The sequence below is a fragment of the Triturus cristatus genome, chromosome 1_1 (assembly GCF_964204655.1).
Source record: "Triturus cristatus chromosome 1_1, aTriCri1.1, whole genome shotgun sequence".
Taxonomy (NCBI): Eukaryota; Metazoa; Chordata; class Amphibia; order Caudata; family Salamandridae; genus Triturus; species Triturus cristatus.
The window spans coordinates 962,061,217-962,073,923 of NC_140579.1; positions in this window are offsets into that span (position 1 = coordinate 962,061,217).

Here is a 12,707-nt window from a genome sequence, read left to right on the forward strand (position 1 = left end):
GCGCCAAAGCCAGGCAGAGACCACCACTCTAGTCAGGGCAAGGGAGTTACACGCCAAAGATAACCCCTGCTCACCCCCTTGGTAGCTTGGCACGAGCAGTCAGGCTTATCCTGGAGGCAATGTGTAAAGCGTTTACGCAACACACACACACAGCAGCAACACACTAGGCACACCACTAAAGGAACTCCACACAAGGTTATATCAAAAATAGTCTTTGTATTATCATAAAACACATTAGATGGTAATCACACAATATACACTGTGCCAACTGGCACTGGGCAATATTTACAGGGGATTATATACACATGACAGGGCCACATGGACCACTGTCAGAATCATCACTTAATAGTATAGAAATAGTAAAAGTAAGATTTATCATAAACGTAGAACACAACCAGTAATCGTAGCACAAATAGTAAATTTAGATCACAACCAGTAACTACTGGCACAATAATGGCCTCAGCTTTATCATATTAGGCATCAACCATATTAGGATCACACCTTATGCACCAACCTCAAACGTACATTATGTAAGAATCATGAGGCATAAAACCGATTAGGAGAACGCATTGCGCAATAGGCATCACAGTCATAAATACATTAGGCAGTACCCAGCATAACACAGTGTGCCCCAAGCGGGGGCACAACACACTGAAATGGCCCTAGGCCAACTGGCCTCTCACAGGGGCTCAAAAGGCCCTATGTCCTGCAAAAGTCAGGGTTTCTCCAGGGCTATCTATCCCCTTGGCCCCCTGGCTGCTAATGCAGCAAAGCTAAAGTGCGCAAGGTGCTACGGCAGGGGAGTGTGGCTCACTCCTTTCTATTTGATCACAAACAAGCACTGGCACTACACATGCCGTGGGAGCCCCGCTCTGGAGCTCTCAATACCACTGGCCCAACCGTTGCAGCTGCCCGCTACGGCGGTGCAGCTGAAGAGGCAAAATAAGCACTGGCACTCACTGTGCCGCCGGAGCCCCCATTGGGACTCTGAAACAACAATTGCCCACTCGGTGCAGCTGCCCGCTATCAAGTGGGGCAGCTGGACAAATCACACAGGCGCAGGGAGCGGGCACTGGCAATGTGCCCTGACACCTCCCCCCACCACCGGAAGACTGAGCCCCACTCACTGACAGCCCGGGGACTCCTTCCAACTCATTACTTCACCCGGTGACACTTCCTGGGACCGGGACTTCAACGGAGAGCCCGCGAGGCTCCAGACGGCTTCCGGCGCTTACAGCGGCATGCGGAGTAGGCTCCTGCCGAACTCCAGGCTCTGTTTGCTGGCACACGCGGGGCTCTTACGACACACGGGAGCCCCGCCAACGACTGTAGCACTTCTCCGCTACCGGCTGGTTCGCCGGGGCTCCCTCGTCACTACAGGAGCCCCGCCCACCTCCAGGCACCAGGTTGCCTGACTTCCCTTTTCCCGGCGCTCGTCTCTCTACGGCTCCGCTGCGGCAGTGGCTTCTTCGGGCAATTTGGAAGTGCAGGGTGGGCTCCCGCCTTCAGTTGAGAATGCATCTGCATGCAGGGTGGGCACCCGCCTCGGTCAGCAGAAATACGTGGTGGGCACACGCCGCTCGATGCGCATAAAAGGTTGCCAGGATGCGGGGTGGGCACCCGCTCTTCCCACGACAAAGCGGGGGAATCCCTACATCGGGATTCCATCGGAATGGATGGAAGCTGTGCGCTGCATGGACCCAGAACTCCCCCCGTCCCGGGGAGGGAGAACTACAGCGCTTTTCTCAGCAAATATAGCGCTTCCAAAGACCAGAGTCAATCGCTAGGAAGCCCCATTTTAAGGCAATGAACGTCATGCGCTCCAGCAAAGTTCCAGGGGAGTCCTTTAGGATGAAGGGGTGTCAAAGCCTGGACCAGTCAGGCCAGCTCACAGGGCCCTCCTGCAGGAAGGCAGTCCCTCGTGGCAGTTCCTCCTGGAGCCCGGCAGCAGCAGGCCCCCCTCAAGTCAACACAGTACTGAACATTTTCCTGGGGTCGCAGCCCCTATATTTATACTAACATTTCCTTGTGTAGGCACAGGGCTAGGGGGGAAACCAGATGCAACTAGTTCAGGGGGGATTTGGAGCACTCTGTTTTGCCCTGCTCCTCTCCCCTTTGTCAGGTGGGGTCTCAGTGATCAGACGTACCACAGGGGCGGAGCCAGCATTGTGGAGGGAATGCACAGCCCTATTCAGGTCCCAGGTGCAATTCCTCCCTCCCATCTGCATGCAGATCTTTCTATTCACCACTGGGCTGACTCACCCGGTCTCCTGGAGCCACTCACACCCCTCAGCTCCTGTCACTCACTTGCCATACATGCACTCCACATCAGGTAGGCAGACCCATAGCACACAGAAATGCCAACTTCTAAAAGTGGCACTTCTCCACCAGTCACCATAAATCTGCGCTCACTGTTGCGCAGCATTGATTCTCACAAACTCATACATATTAAACTCGCCCCTGCACTCTTCTCATACCAGGAATTACCATGGACACACTTATCCCCCATGCATTCCTATGGGAGGGCAGGTCAATCTCACCACACGCACTCAGAGAGCGCACACACTTTACATTGGGCCACAGTGCTAAAGTGCGCAGAGGCCAAAAAATACCAATATCAGGTCACAAAAAAGGCAAAAAATATAAGGGGTGAACCTGCCAAAAGGGCCAAGTACAACACTTCCAAACAATGACACCGCAGCTCGCGACCACCACCTATGGATCTCCAACAGCACCCACATTTGGGCACCCCTCATGAACGGCACTGTGTCAGTACTGTCCGCCTGCCTGATGGCAGGCATGAGGGTGAAGCAGAGCCACAGGGATAGGCTGGCCCCGTGCATTGAAGGAGTTGCGTCATGGTTGTGACACAACTGCAGCATTGCGTGAATTTAGTGCAGACAGATACGTCAGGATTCCTGATGTATCTGTCATTACTTGCATCATGGAGTGCTGTCCAGTGAATAAAGTGCATCCATGCTGTCGCAAGAACGGCGTAGTGAGTAGTGTTGCAACGCTGTCTTGTCGCAGTGCTGCGACACTTTCCATGACTGGGGCCCAGGAATGTGCACTATCTTATTGATGGTGCACATTCCTGCACTGTAGTTTTGTCGCAGGGCAGCGCTGCAACATTGCTTGCAGCACTGTCCAGCACCCAAACCCGCTGAGATGAGGCCCCAAGTGTTACCCCCATTTTTAAGATCAGCTATTTTCTGGTCTTAAGTAACTGGCTCTGACTGCAGTTAGAGACATTTTTTTGGTCTTCAGAACTTCAAGGATCCCCTTGTGAATATGGAGTAGTGGGATTTGCGGCTGTTTTTGCACGGGAAAGCCTCTCCTGCATATAATTATCGCTAACAGAAGTGGCGATCTTTACAACGGACGCTTTCGCCTAAAAACTGTTGCTAACGGCTGTAAGCGAAAGCTTGGTAATAGAGCGATAAAATGAACTCCTTGGAATATGCCCCCTGGTTTAGTGTTAGGAGGAAGTCTGCTGTTGTGCCATACTTTGTACACTCGTTAAGACCCCCTGAAAAACTTCACACTGGCACCCACCTGCGCAAACAGTTAATGATGTCCATCAAGTCCTCATGACATCATTATTGTCTATGTTCACTTTCCAGTCCACTTCTGCTTCAGTTCTCAATAGGGTTCCCCCTGCAGAATTCAAAGAGCTGCATTCTAACCTGTGCTGGTACCAAAGTGATCTGTCATTCATTGCAGTTACCTTTGTTGTCCCTCATCCTGATGCGCCATTGTTGTGCCCACTACTGCCTTCCATGTGCCGAAGGAAGTCTTGTCCATTGCCTCTGCCACTTGTAGACTCTGTGTTGAGAGAGGTCAGCATGTATGAAACTATATGGTTGTTGGGTAGAGGGATCAACAGCAGATTTAGGGACATGCATGGTGACATAGCAAGTGAGGAAAACATATTAGATGCTGGGCATTATAAGAGTTGCAGATGGGTGGTTACCCTTTGTTATACCCTGATCAGAATGGCCTGTGATGGTGTGTTGACATGTGTCCCGTGTCAATGGCACATATTCAACCTGAAATGGGTATACCCAGTGCATGTGCAGGGCATATAAAGTGTCCATAGTGTCTTCTCTAGGCCGAGCTTGCACAATGCAACATTGCTCAATGGGAAACAATATGGGAATCAGTTTGGGGCACTTTGCAGAAGAGCCATTCACACCCACATTGTTAGACTATGCTCTTAGCAGGAATAAACAGAAACCCCAGACAGGTCAGCTTATTCCATTAGAATTTTGCACTAAATAATGATGTCCTTTCCAAAGATCTACAGATCAGGCTGGCTTCTCCAAAGTGATAATTTCAGACTAGACGTTTGGCAGATACTATTCATTGCGTTCAAATATAATATTCAGGAATTCATCCTGAACCTGCAGCTGAATTCTAAGAAACGCTTAGAGAAGAGGATGTGGCCTAACGGCAAGAGTGGTCGACCTCGGATATGGGGTACCGGGTTTGTGTCTCTGCAGGGACATTCAACATCCTGTGATTCTGGGCAAATCACTTAATCTCCCTGTGTCTAACAAAAAACATAAATGAATGTGTGTCTGTCTGTAACGCAACTGGTGCTCATGTAATGTGCTCTGATACCTTCGGGTCTAGTTTGCGCTATATAAAACTCCCCAGAAAAATGCTACAAGATATTTTGAGGGATATTTATTAGGAAATGGAATGGTGCATCACACAATTTAGCAGCGCCATGCTGTGTCATTTAAAAAATACAGGGATGCATCGTATTCACAAGAATATGGTGCACCCCTGGGTTTTCCCTTAAGCTGGCACTTAAAAAAGCTGCCTAACACCAACACAGACACCCTTGCGTCATAGTGGAAGGGTGCCTGCGTTGCAGGGATAATTCCCTCTGGAAAGCCCACAGCAAAACCCATTGCGTGCCCCTTTCACACAGATACCTGCGTGAAAGTTCATGATATTTACAAAGAAGTGTTAAGCCACACAGAGTGGCTTAATGCTGTTTTGTAAATATGGAGCAGGGCATTGCGCCACCAGAACGTCAGAAAAAGCGACGTTCCAGTGGCACAATGCCCATGTAAATATGCTCTTTTGTGTGAGACATATGATCTTATTTCTTTAGTCCACAAACAGTCCTACTGTAACATTCCTGCTGTAAGCCAGCTGTAAGTGACATTGCATACACACAGCATTGCAGTACTACAGCCTGACAATATCACAACCCTCACAAGTTTCACTTTCTGAGGCTTGTAAAGAATTGACAATTTCCATGATATTAAATATATGATATTGTGGTCAGTCATCTGTAGCATTTATGTGCTTGAAGAAACAGTGCATTGTGGTCAAAATTAATCCCTAGGGTTCATACTTCCTTTATTAAATGCACCAGTCAGTCAAACGTTATGCCTGCTGTTGAAGTGTCTTTCATTACGAAATCTCCATCTATTCGTCATAATCCTTGTGCTCCTACAATCTATGGCATGACCTTGATCTGTCTCTGATAATTATGGCATCCGCATGGCACAGGGCCAGCAAGGACTGTATACCATCAGCATACATTTGACACTAGACACCATTCTCTGTGTAGATTAAATGGAATTCCCCAGGTTATTTTTGTAAAAGGGATTTCCACATTTTGCTGCTGCTAATCTGTTAAAAGGCCCGAAAAATCAATGTATTTCTCAGAATGTGTCCTTGCTTTTCTGAAAAAAGTCATTTCTGAGTCGGAGGCATTGTGACAGTTTTAATTGAATCCTGAGTGATGAGGCTTCATCGTCCTGTGTTGTTTTCTTCTGATCTTCCTTACCTCTCGCTTAGCTATGGTTTTAATGTCCTAGAGGTGCTGCTCCTTTAATGATATTGGACTCAGCCTTTTGTTTTGGCTCCATCTGAGGAGAGCATTCCCATTTAATGTTTGCCAGAGACCTAATTCTATAGTTTAAAGGATTTTACGATTCCATCATTCGGCCTCTGGTGACACTGTACATGGGCCAACTGTGGCCTCAAAATCACTATTAAGACTCATCCAAAGTCCCTGTATAGCTTCAGGTCTGCCTGCTTCGCATGCCAGTCTTGAACACATTGGAAAAACAATGTTTGCTTCCATGAACTACTGATCCCAGAGTGCACTGCCAAGTATTCACAGAGACCCAGCATCCGCTGTGCAATTTCAATGCGGGGGAAGTCCTGCTACTCCCCAGTACTGGATTCTCTCTTTCAGGATTTGTAAGAGGTGGGAATTGCACACACCTGTAACTTGTCTTGTGCAGCTCAATCATCTGAGTCTGCCCTGGGCTTGCTGTCCCCTGGAACTGCTTATAAGCTGCCACTGCCTGAAGCTCCTTGTTCATGCACTGATGTTTAGACCTCTGTGTGCCAGAACTCTTGTTGCCTGTTTTCCTGATCAATACCTGCCTGGCTTCTGCCTGGGCCTGTGAATTATTTATTTGATTACTCCCTTGTCTGCCTTTGATGGAGCAAGGTTTCTTATTAAAGAAAGTTGCTTGTATGCAATCCTCTCAAATAACATGTAACCACATAACCAATATGTTTTGTAAATACTAATATTGCATTATTGACGACATACTGTATCTAGGGGAAGCTTTTCTATGTGTATTACTAACAAGTAACCCAAGTGTCTTAAAATGGCCGCCAAAAACGCGGGAACTTCATTGCGCATGCGTCTACTGCATCTATGTAATATGATGCCTTCTATGTTTGGGGGAAACTTTGCAGCTGCGCAGTAGCTTTAATATGGCCGCTTGAAACTCACATGATAATGCACATGCTAATGCTTAAACTAAACCTTATAAGTTCTATTAAAAACTAATGCAAAAGATTAAAATAACTAAATGGGGATAGAGTAGAGATAAGTGGTATACAGTGAAATCATTTATTTTCGCATTCTAACGTGTCTCTTTCTGACTTTATTATTAGTTCATATTTGGGCCTCGGAGGGTGACTGAAATCCCTACCCACCTGTCCAGCGCGCAGGCGCACAGAAACTTGCCGGAAACCATGATGACATAACTTAAAACACAGCCAAGGCCACACTGGACAGAGACGCCTGAGAACTCAACCTATTGACCCGGACAAAAGATGAAAACTCGAAAAATGTTTCAAAATGTATTAATCATAGCGTGAAATGCGGGTGGGAATAAAGCTTTGGGAAAGTAAATTAAGGGGCGGAAACATCGAACAATGATCCAAAGAGAAATTATCACTTTTAGTATGGTGTGATGAACTCACCTCCTTGCCTTGTCCAATCAGAATAGGGGAAAACTCGAATATTGAAACTTTTGCGGTTGGTGCACGAACACAGAATAGTATAATTGAGGTAAAGTTAGTTAGTTAACAGGCTCACTCTCTCTTTTGAGTCAGACCTGTCATTCCAACTCGTCACTGACCCGACACGCATGCTGCCACAGACTCTGTCCGAGACGCTGTCTCAGACCCTGCAGATGCCAGAGACCCTGCTCGAGAGACTGAGATACTGATCGATAATCCAATCATCTAGAAGGGGAATTTCAGAAGAGAAGATCGAGGAGGCTGGTGCCAGAGAGGGGTGGGACGCTGGCATTGCACTTAGAAGAGGTCACCTTCCCAGATCTGAACCTGTCCTGATCCTCAGTCTGCCACCTGTCACGGTGGACTCCATTCTGGCCCATCTTCAAGGAGTTGGGTTCATCTATCACCCTAGGTAAATATAATTCTGTGAAACCTGTCTTTGTACCTCCTCTCTTTTCCTCCCTTTTACAGGTACTGACATCATTGATCTTTTATTGTGACTAGTTTTATTGAATTTTAATTTCTTCTTGAAGGGATAAGGTGTTGACTGTAATTGATTATGACTCATAAAATAATTGATTAAATAAAGATTTTAAAACTTTTTGAGTTGGTGGTCATTTCGAAGGAAGGTAAATGTCATTTCTACCTTAAACTAACTCAGCAAACTGATTCATTGAGTAAAGGAAATATATTGACATGAAAATCGAGTTGGTAAGATTTGGTAAAAGTGGATATCAAATTACAGGTAAATTCTCAAAATTGATGACAGCGGGGTTTTACTAGCTTATCTGTATGAATGTTAAGTCAAGTCAAAACCACTTTATTCGATTAATTAAAATCATAAAAGTATGCTAAACAGATATATATATAAAATCTTACAAATCACAAATATACAGTTAAAAACATTCCAATTAAAATTTCATGATCGACCATAAAAAACTTGATTTCTTAGTGCAGGATCAGTTTCCTAATGTTAGATGGGATCCACATCTTGTAGTAATTTTAGTCTAGCCCTTCTTTCTCTAACAGCGGCTGCTAAAAAGCTAGCAACACAAAACATAATTAATGGACATTCAAGCAGGCTTAAAAACAATAAAGCTGGCTTATACTGTGTAAAATTCCTACTTTTTAACAAAGGAATAATAAACTTTTTCCTGGCATATTTAAAAAAAGGACAAAAAAGCATAAAGTGCATAGTGTCTTGTGGAGAAAGGTCATCACACTTACAAGGGGCAACATCTTCTAATCTATTCCAGCCAACCACATCCCAAAGAACTATATGTAATTGGTTGAACCGCAATTTGGTCAACAGCCATCTATGAAAAGGGTTGGATACTATTGTAAGGTATAATGACAACCCTGAAGACTGGGATACCAGGACATGTCCCCTTACAGAGGGTTTACGAAGTTCATCTTCTTCACGCTCGGCCTCCCTTAATTTCATAAAATTAGATTTTACCCACTCAAGATCTGCCTTACATAGAGTTTCAGGGTTAAAAAAGATTTCAGGTCTCCCAATGTAGGCAGTTAACAACTCTATATTAGACAACCATTGAATGTTATTCATGTTGTCAAGTCGAGTACAGTCCTTTAAGATTTTATGATTTAAAGTAAGGTTCGGGTTTAGCCATATTTTAATCCATAGCAGCAGAGGGGCTAATTTGATCATATCTGCTATGTAACCAATCCCGAGTTCCAAATGGACTGAGTAAGAAGCGGTTGATTGAGGGAGGCCAAGGAGGGAGCGCAAGAATTTATTTTCCTCCGTTTGGATCACGTCGTGTTTAATGTAACCCCAGATTGACGCCCCATACCTTACAATGGAGATAGTTTTAGCTTTATAAATTGTTAATATTGCCTCTATCGGCTTTCCTCCCAGCCTTTTAGCAAAACCAAGTACTGCCGCAGATGAATTTCTCGCGGAGTTTACCTTTATGGAGAGCTGAGGGGTCCATGAGCCTTTGTCATCAAAGACAACTCCCAAGTAAGTGAATACCTTCACTCTTGAGATTACAGCTCCCCTACAGAAAAAAGGCTTTACTTTATTTTTTGCTTGTCCTAACGACATAACATGAGATTTGCCGTTATTAACCACCAAGTCCAGGCTATGCATGAAGTCCCCAAACGAGTCCAGCAGTCTTTGCAGAGCCAGGGGGGTCCTGGCCAGCAGGACAGCATCATCCGCGTAAAGGAGGACCGGAATCGGGGTACCTCCCATACGCGGAATGTCCTGCGTTACTGCCAGCAGGTCTTGCTCCAAGGCATTTATGTATAGGGTGAACAACATGGGAGCTAAAATGCATCCCTGTTGTACCCCTCTGCTAGACTTAAAGCTGGACGTACACTTCTCATCGGTTGTCATCCTTATTGAGGCATTCAGATCTTTGTGGAGCTCTGATAGGAAATACACAAGGGGTGGGTCAAGTCCCATCTCCAGGAGCATTGTCCACAGCTTTGACCTATTTACGAGATCAAAGGCCGTGGACAAATCCATAAATCCCAGATAAATGGAACCCCCGGCCGCCCTAGTGTATTTAGCTGTTATTAGAAGGAGGTTCAAACATTGATCCTCCGTGCTCCGGCCGGCTCTAAAGCCATATTGTGCGTCTGACAGGATGTTATTATCAGAGGCCCACTTCGTTATCCTAGCAAGTATAACCTTCCCCAAGATTTTTATGGAGGAGTCTATCAGGGATATTGGCCTGTAGCATCTAGGGCCAGCCCTTTGGCCTTTCTTGAACACCGGTATTATAATGGAACGAGACCAGGATTTAGGAAAACCCACGCTAGCCGAGATGTTAAATACATTAGTCAGTATGTTGGCCCAAAACACCGGATTGGCCTTGTACATATCGGTGGGGACACCGTCAGGGCCAGGAGCCTTCTTTCCAGCAGAGTCTTCAATCGCTTTAGTAACCTCTCCTATGTGAAACCTAACTGGTGTCAGGATGGAAACCGGGGCTTGCCTAGTAAAGGTTTCTAAATCGAGGTGGCTACCATATATATTTTTAAAATGACTCAACCAGTCCTCCTCTGCTATATTAGTTTCCAACACACCGTTTTTAACGTTGGAAAAAAGAGGAGTATTGATAATTGACCAAAATTTCGCACTATCTTTTAAGGTTGCTTTGTCCATAAGATCGGCCCAGGCATTTTGTTTAGTTTCTTTTTTCCGGACCAGCATTGCTTTTTTATAGTCGCTTCTTAACTGCGACACCAGGATTTTATTCCTCGGGTAGGCCTGAAGCGCTTTTTTGAGATTATTATGTGCTTTGGTACAATTATGATCAAACCAGCCAGAAGCTACATTCTTGGGGGCTGGTCTACTTTTGCTAGTTAGGTCCTTTGCCACTATGGAGCAGATAACTTCGGACGAGGAAATAACTTTCTTCCCCGTGGAGTGTTGGTCGCCACAGATTTCCAGGTCCAGGGCCGCCTCTAGCCTAATTGATTAGAAGAACTCCTCCGGAATTACCTTGGACCAGTTTAGCCTCCTCCCCTGGTCCTTTACCTTAACTTCAGTGTCCGTCATATGTGGGGTTGAGATATTTAAAAAGGAAAAACCATCTAACAGTTCAATTACCACTGGATTATGATCGCTAAAAATAGACTGTATAGCATTATAAAAACATACATATTTTAAAAGACCAGAAGAAAGAAATATGTAGTCAATTATTGTGTTACTATCCCCTCCAATAAAGGTGGGAACCCGTGAGTTTTGATCATAGAAGCCTGGATCATACAGCTGGTTTTCGGATAGAAGTTTTTCCAGTGCTTCCCCCTTACTTGAGTGCTCAAAATGTTGAGGGGATGTCAAATCTGGCCCATCAATGTCATTTAAGCAACAGTTATGACTACATAAGTGTACATTAAAATCACCTAACAAAATATAATGACAGAAAGTGGTTTGCTTCGAGTTATAAGTATTTAAAAAATCCGCCAACCATAACAAGTGAACATTCGGCGAATCCCCTTGCTGAGAATTATAACAATTTACCATTAATAATTTTGTGTTATTGGTAAGTTTAAATTCCAGTATAAGAAAATTATTACATGAGCAAGTTATCCTGCTAACTGTTCCTTTTACTTTCACCGAAAGCAGAACCATTAAACCCCCTATAGCCCTCCCAGATGCTGATTTTAATGCTGGAACAAAATAGGACGTATAACCGTCTAACCAGAAATCACATTCAGTTTCCCAGGTCTCTTGAAATGCCAGAATGTCATAATCTTTCAAAAAACTTAACCAGGATGTATTATCTCTCTTGGAGCGTAAGCCCGCAATATTCCACGTTAACATTTTAGTTGATCCCCCCTTACAATTATCAACAGTCAAGTGACTAACATTAATACATACGGGAGATGCAGGAGGTTGATTTTCTTCATGAGAGACCTGAACGGGGGATAACTCGTCCCCCCCACGAATACCAGCCTCCTGTCAATCACACATATCCAATAGAGAAAGGGCCTCAAAACGATTACACGTGGGGATATTAGGCCCACCCATAGACTGATAATCAGCTCCTACACCCCGATGGGGAAACGGCGCCAATTCCGTCACTGGAGTGTGGTTTCTCCAGTTTGTCAGATGAGAGCGATCTCTGGGGGGGGGTGGGTATAAAAGAAACCGAGAGGACGCGCCTGAATACTATTTACATCTTGTGCCAAGGATGCTGCCCTCAATATAACGGTAGCCACATGATGTGTGTGTCTAAAATTAACTATGACACACTCACCAGTAGATGATTTTTTGGAAGGCCCGATCCAATTTACTCTTCGAGTACTTAAGATGTCATTAGCAAAATTGAAAGGAAACCCACACTTCCTGTGTAACCACGAGACTGTTTTTTGCTTGAGGGAGTCATGCGATTCCTTATGCAAAGAAACTGAGTGCCTGTCCTGGGGTGGTACATTAGTTAGAATCACGACATAAGGGGAGCATGCCGGGGGTAAATTTATGGTTCTACTTTTCATTTCCTCCTCATCTTTATACGCCGGGACCGACTCCTTTACTGCTGGGATAACTGGATTTGAGGCTAAAGTAGTCGCTGGGAGAGTTGGCGTGACTATAACATTAATATGAGAGGGCTGGGATGGTAACTGTTGATGTTCAACTCTATCTAAGCTTTCTTGCCCAGCTACACACTGCCCCTTCTTTTTGTTGCTGTCTACCCAATTTAAATAGTTTGTTATTAATCCTCCCAGCCTCTTAACCTCATCAGCGACCATATCGAGTTTCTGTACTAGAGGTTGCATGAGTAGTTCTAGTTTAGCATCGAGTAAAACCTCAATGGAGCTGAGTAATTGGGAGAGTTGGTCAGGGAGTAATAGGGTATTTACACCATAGCTGCTGTTTAAAGGCTCGTCTAAGTCGGTCTGTGCTTTTTCCGTAATGTCGACCCTTTTTCTTCCCTTTG